Genomic DNA, 13,040 nt, shown 5'->3' with positions numbered 1-13,040 from the left:
GGGATAGGGTTAGGGTTACGGTGAAGTTTTGTGTTACGATTAGGGTTAGGGTTTTGATGTTAGTGTTTGGGTTATGGTTATGTTTAGGGTTAGCGATTAGGGATAGGGTTTAGGTTTAGGTTTAGGTTTAGGCTTATCGTTAGGGTTAGGGATTAGGGTTAGGTTTCGAGTTAGGTTTAGGGTTATGAATTTGGGTTCGTGTCAGTTTTAGGGTTAGGGTTAAGCTTAGGGTTACGGTTAGGGTTATGGTTAGTTTTAGGGTTAGGTTTAGGGTTAAGTTTAGGATTAGGTTTCGGGTTCGGTTTAGGGTTAGGGTTTCAGGTTTAGTGTTTGGGTTAGGTTTAGGTTTAGGGTTAGGGAGTAGGGACAGGCTTAGAGTGAATTTTGTGGTTTGGGTTAGGGTTATGGTTATGGATTAGTGTTAAGTTTACAGTTAGTGTTAGCATTAGGCTCAGTTCTAGGATTAGGTTTAGGGATAGTTTTAGGGCTAGGGTTTAGTTTATTGATAGGGTTAGGGCTCGGGATAGGGTTAGATTTAGGTATACGGTTAGGGATAGGGTTAGGGTTAGGGTTAGGTGTTAGGGTTAGGCTAAGGTGTTAGGGTTAGTGTTAGGATTAGGGTTAGGGTTAGAAGGTTAGGATTAGAGCTAGGGTTAGGGTTAGGGTTACGGTGAGGTTTTGTGTTATGATTAGGGTTAGGGTTTGGTGTTAGTGTTTGGCTTATGGTTATGGTTAGGGTTACCGATTAGGGATAGTGTTAGTGTGAGTGTTAGGGTTAGGGTTAGGGTTAGGGTTAGGGTTAGGGTTAGGGTTAGGGTTAGGGTTAGGGTTAGATTAGGGTTAGGTTTAGGGTCAGGTTTAGGGATAGGGTTGGGGTTAGGGTTAAGGTTAAAGTTAGGGTTATGGTTAGTTTTAGGGTTAGGCTTAGTGTTAGGGTTAGGGTTAGGTTTTAGGATTAGGTTTAGTGTTAGGGTTAGGTTTTGGGTTAGGTTTAGTGTTAGGTTTAGGGTTATGATATGGTTTAGGTTTAGGGTTAGGGTTACGTTTAGGGTTAGTGTTAGAGTTTAGTGTGAGATTTAGTCTTAGGGTTATGATTATGGTTAGGGTTAAGGTTAGAAGTTAGTTTTAGGGTTAGGGTTACGGTTAGGGTTAGGGTTATTGTTATGGGTTAGGGTTAGGGTTAGGGTTAGGATTAAGTTAGTGTTAGGTTTAGATTTTGGGTTAGGGTTTGTGTTAGGGTTAGGGTTTGGTTTTACAGTTTAGGGTTAGGGTTAGGGTAAGTGTTAGGGTTAGAGTTTAGGATTAGTGTTAGTGTTAGGGTAATGGTTAGGGTTAGGGTTAGGGTTAGGTTTACGGTTAGGGATAGGGTTAGGGTTAGGGTTAGGTGTTATGGTTAATGTTAGGTTTAGGGTTAGGGTTAGGTTTAGGGTTAGTGTGAGGTTTAGGGTTAGGGTTAGGTTTAGGTTTTGCGTAGGGGTTTGGGTTAGGGTAAGGGCTAGGGTTAGGGTTAGAGGTTAGCTTTAGGGTTTGGGTTTCAGTTAGGGTTAGGTTGATTGTTAGGGATAGTGTAAGGGTTAGGGTTAGAGTTAGAAGTTAGGGTTAGGGCTAGGGTTAGTGTTATTGATAGGGTTAGGGTTTCGGTATGGTTTAGTTTTAGAGTTTTAGGGATATGGTTATGATTAGGCTTTGTTTAGGGATAGGTTTAGTGTTAGATGTTAGGGTTAGTTTTAGCGTTAGGTTAAAGCTTTAGGGTTAAGTGTTAAAGTTAGGGTTAGTGTTAGAATGTTGTTTAGGGTTATGGTTATAGGTAGGGAGGGTTAGGGTTAAGGTTATGTTTAGGGTTACGGTTACTGTTCGGTTTAGGGTTAGGTTTAGGGTTAGGGTTAGGTTTAGGATAGGGATTAGAGGTATGTTTTGGGTTAGCGTTAGGGTGAGGGTTATGGTTAGGGTTTATGTTTAGCATTAGTGCTAGTGTTAGGGTTATGGTTAGGTTTAGGGTTTGGGTTAGGGTTAGGGCTTAGGTGATAAGGATATGGTTAAGGTTATGTTTAGGGTTACGTATAGTGTTGGTGTTACATTTAGGGTTATGGCTAGTTTTAGTGTTATGGTTAGGATTAGGGTTAGGGATTACGGATAGGGTTAGTGTTAGGGTTAGGGGCTAGTTTTACATTTAGTGTTAGGGTTATGGTAAGGGTTAAGGTTAATGTTATAGATTAGTGTTAGTATTTAGCTTAGGGTTAAAACTAGGGTTACGGTTAGGGTTAGCATTATGGTTAGGGTTAAGGTTAGGTTTAGGATTAGGGTTCGGTTTAGTGTTAGGTTTATTGTTATCGTTTAGAGTTAGAGATTAGGGTTAGGGTTAGCGTTAGGGTTAGAGTTTAGGGTAAGGGTAAGTGTTAGTGTTATGGTTAGGGTTAGGGTTAGATTAGGGTTAGGTTTAGGGTCAGGTTTAGGGATAGGGTTGGGGTTTTGGTTAAGGTTAAGATTAGGGTTATGGTTAGTTTTAGGGTTAGGGTTAGTGTTAGCGTTAGGGTTAGGTTTTAGGGTTAGGTTTAGTGTTAGGGTTAGGTTTTGGGTTAGGTTTAGTGTTAGGTTTAGGGTTATGATATTGTTTAGGTTTAGGATTAGCATTACGTTTAGGGTTAGTGTTAGAGTTTAGGGTGAGATTTAGTCTTAGGGTTATGATTAGGGTTAGGATTAAGGTTAGAAGTTAGTCTTAGGGTTAGGGTTATGGTTAGGGTTAGGGTTATTGTTATGGGTTAGTGTTAGTGTTAGGGTTAGGATTTGGTTTCGGGTTAGGTGTAGATTTTGGGTTAGGGTTAGGGTTAGGGTTAGGGTTTGGTTTTACAGTTTAGGGGTAGGGTTAGGGGAATTGTTAGGGTTAGAGTTTAGGATTAGTGTTACTGTTAGGGTAATGGTTAGGGTTATGGTTAGGGTTACGGTTAGGGTTAGGTTTACGGTTACGTTTAAGGTTAGGGTTAGGAGCAGGTTAGGGTTAGGTTTGGGGTTAGGTGTTAGGGATAGGGTCAGGGTTAGGCTTCGGAAGACTGATAGGTTCAGGGTTACTATTAGGTTTAAGGTTATGTTTAGGGTTCGGGTTTTGGTTAGGGTTATGGGTTAGGTGATAAGAATATGGTTATGGTTACGGTTAAGTTTACAGTTATGTTTAGGTTTATGGTTAGGGTTAGTGGTATTGTTAGAGCTACGCTTAGGGATTAGGGATAAGGTTAGGGTCAGGCTTAGGGGTTAGTGTTACGTTTAGGGTTAGGGTTATTGTAAAGGTTAATGTTAGGGTTATGGACTAGGGTTACTGTTCTGGTTAGGGTTAGAGTTAGAAATTAGGGTTAGGGTTAGGCTATTGGTTAGTGTTAGGCTCAGTATTATGATTAGGGTTAGGGATAGTTTTAGGTTTAGTGTTAGGTTTACTGTCTGGGTTAGTGTTAGGGACAGGGTTAGCATTAAGTTGAGGTTTAATGATAGGGTTATGGTTAGGGTTACGTGTTAGTGTTAGGTTTAGGGTTACGGTTAGGGTTTCGGGTTAGGGTTAGTTTTAGCGTTAGGGTTTGGGCTAGGGTTAGGGTTAGGGTTTGAAGGTTAGGATTAATGTTAGGGTTAGGTTAAGGTTTAGGGTTTCGGGGTTAGTGTTTGGCTAAGGGTTAGGTTTAGGGTTAGGGATTAGGGATAGTGTTAGATTGAGTTTAGGGGTAGGGTTAGGGTTAGGGTTATGGATTACTGTTACGTTTACAGTTAGAGTTAGTTTTAGGCTCAGTTCTAGGATTATGGTTAAGGATAGTTTTAGGGCTAGGGTTCGGTTTATTGATAGGTTTAGGGATAGGGATAGGGTTAGCATTAGGTTTACGGTTAGGGATAGGGTTAGGGTTAGGGTTAGGGGTTAGGGTTAGGGTTAGGGGTAGGTGTTAGTGTTAGGGTTCGGGTTAGGATTAGGTTTAGGTTTAGAGTTAGAAGGTTAGGATTAGAGCTAGGGTTAGGGTTAGAGTTACGGTGAGGTTTTGTGTTATGATTAGAATTATGGTTTTGGTGTTAGTGTTTGGGTTATGCTTATGTTTACGGTTAGTGATTAGGGATAGGGTTTAGGTTTTGGGTTAGGGTTAGGCTTATCGTAAGGGTTAGGGATTAGGGTTAGGGTTAGAGTTAGGTTTAGGGTTATGAATTTGTGTTCGTGTTAGTGTTAGGGTTAGGGTTAGTCTTAGGTTTACGGTTAGGGTTATGGTTAGGTTTAGGGTTAGGTTTAGGGTTAAGTTTAGGATTAGGGTTCGGGTTTGTTTTAGGGTTAGGTTTTCGGGGTTAGTGTTTGGGTTAGGGTTAGGATTAGGGATTAGGGATAGTGTTAGAATGAGTTTTACAGTTTGGGTTAGGGTTATGTTTATGGATTAGCGTTAACTTTACAGTTAGAGTTAGCGTTAGGCTCAGTTCTAAGATTAGGTTTAGGGATAGGTTTAGGGCTAGGTTTTAGTTTATTGTGTTTAGTTTAGTTTATTTAGTTTAGTTTATTAGGGTTAGGGTTGGAATAGGGTTAGCATTAGGTTTACGGTTAGGGATAGGGTTAGGGTTAGGTGTTAGGGTTAGGGTTAGGTGTTAGGGTTAGGGTTAGAATTAGTGTTAGGGTCAGGGCTAGAAGGTTAGGATTAGAGCTAGGGTTACGGTTAGGGTTGCAGTGAGGTTTTCTGTTATTATTAGGGTTAGGGTTTTGGTGTTAGTGTTTGGGTTATGGTTATGGTTAGGGTTAGCGATTAGGGATAGGGTTAGGGTGAGTGTTAGGGTTAGGGTTAGGGTTAGGGTTAAGGTTAGGTTTAGGGTTAGGGTTAGGTTTAGGTTTAGTGTGAGGTTTAGGGTTAGGGTTAGGGTTAGGTTTTGCCTAGTTGTTTGGGTTAGTGTAAGGGCCAGGGTTAGGGTTAGAGGTTAGCTTTAGGGTTAGGGTTTCAGTTAGGGTTAGGTTTAGTGTTAGGGATAGTGTAAGGGTTAGGGTTAGAGTTAGAAGTTAGGGTTAGGGCTAGGGTTAGTGTTATTGATAGGGTTAGGGTTTCGGTATGGGTTAGTTTTAAAGTGTTAGGGTTAGGGTTATGGTTAGGCTTTGTTTAGGGATAGGTTTAGTGTTAGATGTTAGGGTTAGGTTTAAGGTTTAGGGTTAAGTGTTAAAGTTAGGGTTAGTGTTAGACTTTGGTTTAGGGTTATGGTTATAGGTAGGGAGGGTTAGGGTTAAGGTTATGTTTAGGGTGACGGTTAGTGTTCGGATTAGGGTTAGGTTTAGTGTTAGGGTTAGGTTTAGGATAGGGATTAGAGGTAGGTTTTGGGTTAGCGTTAGGGTGAGGGTTATGGTTAGGGTTTAGGGTTAGCATGAGTTTTAGTGTTAGGGTTATGGTTAGGTTTAGGTTTAGGGTTAGGGTTAGGGGTTAGGTGTTAAGGATATGGTTAAGGTTATTTTTAGGGTTACGTTTAGTGTTGGTGTTACATTTAGCGTTAGGGTTAGTTTTAGTGTTAGGGTTAGGATTAGGGTTAGGGATTACGGATAGGGTTAGTGTTAGGGTTAGGGGCTAGTTTTACATTTAGTGTTAGGCTTATGGTAAGGGTTAAGGTTAGGGTTATGGATTAGTGTTAGTATTCTGTTTAGGGTTAAAACCAGGGTTACGGTTAGGGTTAGCGTTATGGTTAGGGTTAAGGTTAGGTTTAGGTTTATGGTTCGGTTTAGGGTTAGGTTTATTGTTAGCGTTTAGAGTTAGAGATTAGGGTTATGGTTAGCGTTAGAGTTTAGGGTAAGGGTAAGGGTTAGGGTTATGGTTAGGGTTAGGGTTAGATTAGGGTTAGGTTTAGGGTCAGGTTTAGGGATAGGGTTGGGTTTAGGGTTAAGGTTAAGGTTAGGGTTATGGTTAGTTTTAGAGTTAGACTTAGGGTTAGGGTTAGGGTTAGGTTTTAGGGTTAGGGTTAGGGTTAGGGTTAGGTTTCGGTTAGGTTTAGTGTTAGGTTTAGGGTTATGATATGGTTTAGGTTTAGTGTTAGGGTTACGTTTAGGGTTAGTGTTAGAGTTTAGGGTGAGATTTAGTCTTAGGGTTATGATTAGGGTTAGGGTTAAGGTTAGAAGTTAGTTTTAGGATTAGGGTTACGGTTAGGGTTAGGGTTATTGTTATGGGTTAGCGTTAGGGTTAGGGTTAGGATTTAGGTTAGGGTTAGGTTTAGATTTTCGGTTAGGGTTTTGGTTAGTGTTAGGATTTGGTTTTACAGTTTAGGGTTAGGGTTAGGGTAAGTGTTAGAGTTAGTGTTTAGGATTAGTGTTAGTGTTAGGGTAATGGTTAGGGTTAGGGTTAGGGTTAGGGTAAGGTTTACGGATACGTTTAAGGTTATGGTTAGGGGCAGGTTAGGGTTAGGTTTTGGGTTTAGGTGTTAGGGATAGGGTCAGGATTAGGCTTCGGAAGACTGATAGGTTCAGGGTTACTATTAGGTTTAGGGTTAGGTTTAGGGTTTGGGTTTTGGTTAGGGTTATGGGTTAGGTGATAAGAATATGGTTATGGTTAGCGTTAGGTTTACAGTTATGTTTAGGGTTATGGTTAGGGTTAGTGTTATTGTTAGAGCTAGGGTTAGGGATTAGGGATAAGGTTAGGGTCAGGCTTAGGGTTTAGTGTTACGGTTAGGGTTAGGGTTATTGTAAAGGTTAATGTTAGGGTTATGGACTAGGGTTACTGTTCTGGTTAGGGTTAGAGTTAGAACTTAGGGTTAGGGTTAGGCTTAGGGTTAGTGTTAGGCTCAGTATTATGATTAGGGTTAGGGATAGTTTTAGGTTTAGGGTTAGGTTTATTGTCTGGGTTAGGTTTAGGGACAGGGTTAGCATTAAGTTTAGATTTAATGATAGGGTTATGGTTAGGGTTAGGTGGTAGTGTTAGGCTTCGGGTTAGGGTTAGGGTTTCGGGTTAGGATTAGTTTTAGCGTTAGGGTAAGGGCTAGGGTTAGGGTTAGGGTTAGAAGATTAGGATTAATGTTAGGGTTAGGTTTAGGGTTAGGGTTTCGGGGTTACTGTTTGCGTTAGGATTAGAGTTAGAGTTAGGAATTAGGGACAGTGTTAGAGTGAGTTTAGGGGTAGGGTTAGGGTTAGGGTTATGGATTACTGTTACGTTTACAGTTAGAGTTAGTTTTAGGCTCAGTTCTAGGATTAGGGTTAGGGATAGTTTTAGGGCTAGGGTTCGGTTTATTGATAGGTTTAGGGTTAGGGATAGGGTTAGCATTAGGTTTACGGTTAGGGATAGGGTTAGGGTTAGGGTTAGGGGTTAGGGTTAGGGGTAGGTGTTAGTGTTAGGGTTCGGTTTAATATTAGGGTTAGGTTTAGAGTTAGAAGGTTAGGATTAGAGCTAGGGTTGTGTTATGATTAGGGTTAGGGTTTTGGAGTTAGTGTTTGGGTTATGGTTATAGTTAGGGTTATCGATTAGGGATAGGGTTTAGGTTTAGGGTTAGGTTTAGGCTTATCGTTAGGGTTAGGGATTAGGGTTAGGTTTAGAGTTAGGTTTAGGGTTATGAATTTGGGTTCGTGTTAGTTTTAGGGTTAAGGTAAGGCTTAGGGTTACGGTTAGGGTTAAGTTTAGGATTAGGGTTCGGGTTAGGTTTAGGGTTAGGGTTTCGGTGTTAGTGTCTGTGTTAGGATTAGGGTTAGGGTTAGGGATTAGGGATAGGGTTAGAGTGAGTTTTAGGGTTTTGGTTAGGGTTATGGTTATGGATTAGTTTTAAGTTTACAGTTAGAGTTAGCGTTAGGCTCAGTTCTAGGATTAGGTTTAGTGATAGTTTTAGGGCTAGGCTTTAGTTTATTTATAGGTTTACGGTTAGGGATAGGGTTAGGGTTAGGGTTAGGTGTTAGGGTTAGGGTTAGGTGTTAGGGTTAGGGTTAGGATTAGGGCTAGTGTCAGGGCTAGAAGGTTAGGATTAGAGCTAGGGTTAGGGTTAGGTTTACAGTGAGGTTTTGTGTTATGATTAGGGTTAGGGTTTTGGTGTTAGTGTTTGGGTTATGGTTATGGTTAGGGTTAGCGATTAGGGATAGGGCTAGGGTGAGTGTTAGGGTTACGGTTAGGGTTAGGGTTAGGGTTAAGGTTAGGTTTAGGGTTAGGTTTAGGTTTAGGGTTAGTGTGAGGATTAGGGTTAGGGTTAGGGTTAGGTTTAGGATAGGGATTAGAGGTAGGTTTTGGGTTAGCATTAGGGTGAGGGTTGTGATTAGGGTTTAGGGTTAGCATTATTGTTAGTGTTAGGGTTATGGTTAGGTTTAGGGTTTGGGTTAGGGTTAGGGGTTAGGTGTTAAGGATATGGTTAAGGTTATGTTTAGGGTTACGTTCGGTGTTGGTGTTACATTTAGGGTTACGGCTAGTTTTAGTGTTAGGGTTAGGATTAGGGTTAGGGATTACGGATAGGGTTAGTGTTAGGGTTAGGGGCTAGTTTTACATTTAGTGTTAGGGTTATGGTAAGGGTTAAGGTTAGGGTTATGGATTAGTGTTAGTATTCAGCTTAGGGTTAAAACTAGGGTTACAGTTAGGGTTAGCGTTATGGTTAGGGTTAAGGTTAGGTTTAGGTTTAGAGTTCGTTTTAGGGTTAGGTTTATTGTTACCTTTTAGAATTAGAGATTAGGGTTAGGGTTAGCATTAGGGTTAGAGTTTAGGGTAAAGGTAAAGTTTAGGGTTATGGTTAGGGTTAGGGTTAGATTAGGGTTAGGTTTGGGGTCAGGTTTAGTGATAGGGTTGTGTTTGGGGTTAAGGTGGAGGTTAGGGTTATGGTTAGTTTTAGAGTTAGGCTTAGTGTTAGGGTTAGGGTTAGGTTTTAGGATTAGGTTTAGTTTTAGGGTTTGGTTTTGGGTTAGGTTTAGTGTTAGGTTTAGGGTTATGATATGGTTTAGGTTTAGGGTTAGGGTTACGTTTAGGGTTAGTGTTATTGTTTAGGGTGAGATTTAGTCTTAGGGTTATGATTAGGGTTAGGGTTAAGGTTAGAAGTTAGTGTTAGGGTTAGGGATACGGTTAGGGTTAGGGTTATTGTTATGGGTTAGGGTTAGTGTTAGGGTTAGGATTTAGGTTAGGGTTAGGTTTAGATTTTGGGTTATGGTTTGTGTTAGGGTTAGGGTTTGGTTTTACAGTTTAGGGTTAGGGTTTGGGTAAGTGTTAGGGTTAGAGTTTAGGATTAGTGTTAGTGTTAGGGTAATGGTTAGGGTTAGGGTTAGGGTTAGGGTTAGGGTTAGGTTTAGGGTTACGTTTAAGGTTAGGGTTAGGGGCAGGTTAGGGTTAGGTTTCGGGTTTAGGTGTTAGGGTTAGTGTCAGGGTTAGGCTTCGGAAGACTGATAGGTTCAGGGTTACTATTAGGTTTAGGGTTAGGTTTAGGGTTCGGGTTTTGGTTAGGGTTATGGGTTAGGTGATAAGAATATGGTTATGGTTAGGGTTAGGTTTACAGTTATGTTTACTGTTATGGTTAGGGTTAGTGTTATTGTTAGAGCTAGGCTTAGGGATTAGGGATAAGGTTAGGGTCAGGCTTAGGGGTTAGTGTTACGGTTAGGGTTAGGGTTATTGTAAAGGTTAATGTTAGGGTTATGGACTAGGGTTACTGTTCTGGTTAGGGTTAGAGTTAGAACTTAGGGTTAGGGATAGGCTTAGGGTTAGTGTTAGGCTCAGTATTATGATTAGGGTTAGGGATAGTTTTAGGTTTAGGGTTAGGTTTATTGTCTGGGTTAGGGTTAGGGACAGGGTTAGCATTAAGTTTAGTTTTAATGATAGGGTTATGGTTAGGGTTAGGTGTTAGTGTTAGGGTTAGGGTTAGGGTTAGGGTTAGGGTTAGGGTTAGGGTTAGGGATTAGGGATAGGGTTAGAGTGAGTTTTAGGGTTTTGGTTAGGGTTATGGTTATGGATTAGTTTTAAGTTTACAGTTAGAGTTAGCGTTAGGCTCAGTTCTAGGATTAGGTTTAGGGATAGTTTTAGGGCTAGGCTTTAGTTTATTGATAGGTTTACGGTTAGGGATAGGGTTAGGGTTAGGGTTAGGGTTTGGTGTTAGGGTTAGGGTTAGGTGTTAGGGTTAGGGTTAGGATTAGGGCTAGTGTCAGGGCTAGAAGGTTAGGATTAGAGCTATTGTTAGGGTTAGGGTTACAGTGAGTTTTTGTGTTATGATTAGGGTTAGGGTTTTGGTGTTAGTGTTTGGGTTATGGTTATGGTTAGGGTTAGCGATTAGGGATAGGGTTAGGGTGAGTGTTAGGGTTACAGTTAGGGTAAGGGTTAGGGTTAAGGTTAGGTTTAGGATTAGGTTTAGGTTTAGGGTTAGTGTGAGGTTTAGGGTTAGGGTTAGGGTTAGGTTTAGGATAGGGATTAGAGGTAGGTTTTGGGTTAGCATTAGGGTGAGGGTTATGGTTAGGGTTTAGGTTTAGCATTAGTGTTAGTGTTAGGGTTATGGTTAGGTTTAGGGTTTGGGTTAGGGTTAGGGGTTAGGTGTTAAGGATATGGTTAAGGTTATGTTTAGGGTTACGTTCGGTGTTGGTGTTACATTTAGGGTTACGGCTAGTTTTAGTGTTAGGGTAAGGATTAGGGTTAGGGATTACGGATAGGGTTAGTGTTAGGGTTAGGGGCTAGTTTTACATTTAGTGTTAGGGTTATGGTAAGGGTTAAGGTTAGGGTTATGGATTAGTGTTAGTATTCAGCTTAGGGTTAAAACTGGGGTTACAGTTAGGGTTAGCGTTATGATTAGGGTTAAGGTTAGGTTTAGGTTTAGAGTTCGGTTTAGGGTTAGGTTTATTGTTATCTTTTAGAATTAGAGATTAGGGTTAGGGTTAGCATTAGGGTTAGAGTTTAGGGTAAAGGTAAAGTTTAGGGTTATGGTTAGGGTTAGGGTTAGATTAGGGTTAGGTTTAGGGTCAGGTTTAGTGATAGGGTTGGGTTTGTGGTTAAGGTTGAGGTTAGGGTTATGGTTAGTTTTAGAGTTAGGCTTAGTGTTAGGGTTAGGGTTACGTTTTAGGATTAGGTTTAGTTTTAGGGTTAGGTTTTGGGTTAGGTTTAGTGTTAGGTTTAGGGTTATGATATGGTTTAGGTTTAGGGTTAGGGTTACGTTTAGGGTTAGTGTTATTGTTTAGGGTGAGATTTAGTCTTACGGTTATGATTAGGGTTAGGGTTAAGGTTAGAAGTTAGTGTTAGGGTTAGGGTTACGGTTAGGGTTAGGGTTATTGTTATGGGTTAGGGTTAGGGTTAGGGTTAGGATTTAGGTTAGGGTTAGGTTTAGATTTTGGGTTATGGTTTGTGTTAGGGTTAGGGTTTGGTTTTACAGTTTAGGGTTAGGGTTTGGGTAAGTGTTAGGGTTAGAGTTTAGGATTAGTGTTAGTGTTAGGGTAATGGTTAGGGTTAGGGTTAGGGTTAGGGTTAGGGTTAGGTTTAGGGTTACGTTTAAGGTTAGGGTTAGGGGCAGGTTAGGGTTTGGTTTCGGGTTTAGGTGTTAGGGATAGTGTCAGGGTTAGGCTTCGGAAGACTGATAGGTTCAGGGTTACTATTAGGTTTAGGGTTAGGTTTAGGGTTCGGGTTTTGGTTAGGGTTATGGGTTAGGTGATAATAATATGGTTATGGTTAGGGTTAGGTTTACAGTTATGTTTAGGGTTATGGTTAGGGTTAGTGTTATTGTTAGAGCTAGGCTTAGGGATTAGGGATAAGGTTAGGGTCAGGCTTAGGGGTTAGTGTTACGGTTAGGGTTAGGGTTATTGTAAAGCTTAATGTTAGGGTTATGGACTAGGGTTACTGTTCTGGTTAGGGTTAGAGTTAGAACTTAGGGTTAGGGTTAGGCTTAGGGTTAGTGTTAGGCTCAGTATTATGATTAGGGTTAGGGATAATTTTAGGTTTAGGGTTAGGTTTATTGTCTGGGTTAGGGTTAGGGACAGGGTTAGCATTAAGTTTAGATTTAATGATAGGGTTATGGTTAGGGTTAGGTGTTAGTGTTAGGCTTCGGGTTAGGGTTAGGGTTTCGGGTTAGGATTAGTTTTAGCGTTAGGGTAAGGGCTAGGGTTATGGTTAGGGTTAGAAGATTAGGATTAATGTTAGGGTTAGGTTTAGGGTTAGGGTTTCGGGGTTACTGTTTGCGTTAGGATTAGAGTTAGAGTTAGGAATTAGGGACAGTGTTAGAGTGAGTTTAGGGGTAGGGTTAGGGTTAGGGTTATGGATTACTGTTACGTTTACAGTTAGAGTTAGTTTTAGGCTCAGTTCTAGGATTAGGGTTAGGGATAGTTTTAGGGCTAGGGTTCGGTTTATTGATAGGTTTAGGGTTAGGGATAGGGTTAGCATTAGGTTTACGGTTAGGGATAGGATTAGGGTTAGGGTTAGGGGTTAGGGTTAGGTGTAGGTGTTAGTGTTAGGGTTCGGTTTAATATTAGGGTTAGGGTTAGAGTTAGAAGGTTAGGTTTAGAACTAGGGTTGTGTTATGATTAGGGTTAGGGTTTTGGAGTTAGTGTTTGGGTTATGGTTATAGTTAGGGTTATCGATTAGGGATAGGGTTTAGGTTTAGGATTAGGTTTAGGCTTATCGTTAGGGTTAGGGATTAGGGTTAGGTTTAGAGTTAGGTTTAGGGTTATGAATTTGGGTTCGTGTTAGTTTTAGGGTTAAGGTAAGGCTTAGGGTTACGGTTAGGGTTAAGTTTAGGATTAGGGTTCGGGTTAGGTTTAGGGTTAGGGTTTCGGTGTTAGTGTCTGTGTTAGGGTTAGGGTTAGGGTTAGGGATTAGGGATAGGGTTAGAGTGAGTTTTAGGGTTTTGGTTAGGGTTATGGTTATGGATTAGTTTTAAGTTTACAGTTAGAGTTAGCGTTAGGCTCAGTTCTAGGATTAGGTTTAGGGATAGTTTTAGGGCTAGGCTTTAGTTTATTGATAGGTTTACGGTTAGGGATAGGGTTAGGGTTAGGGTTAGGTGTTAGGGTTAGGGTTAGGTGTTAGGGTTAGGGTTAGGATTAGGGCTAGTGTCAGGGCTAGAAGGTTAGGATTAGAGCTAGGGTTAGGTTTAGGGTTACAGTGAGGTTTTGTGTTATGATTAGGGTTAGGGTTTTGGTGTTAGTGTTT

This window comes from Cavia porcellus, unplaced genomic scaffold (genome assembly GCF_034190915.1).
Source record: "Cavia porcellus strain 051 isolate PalLab524CR breed Dunkin Hartley unplaced genomic scaffold, mCavPor4.1 scaffold_63, whole genome shotgun sequence".
NCBI classification, from domain to species: domain Eukaryota; kingdom Metazoa; phylum Chordata; class Mammalia; order Rodentia; family Caviidae; genus Cavia; species Cavia porcellus.
Note: the sequence above shows the minus strand (reverse complement) of the source record.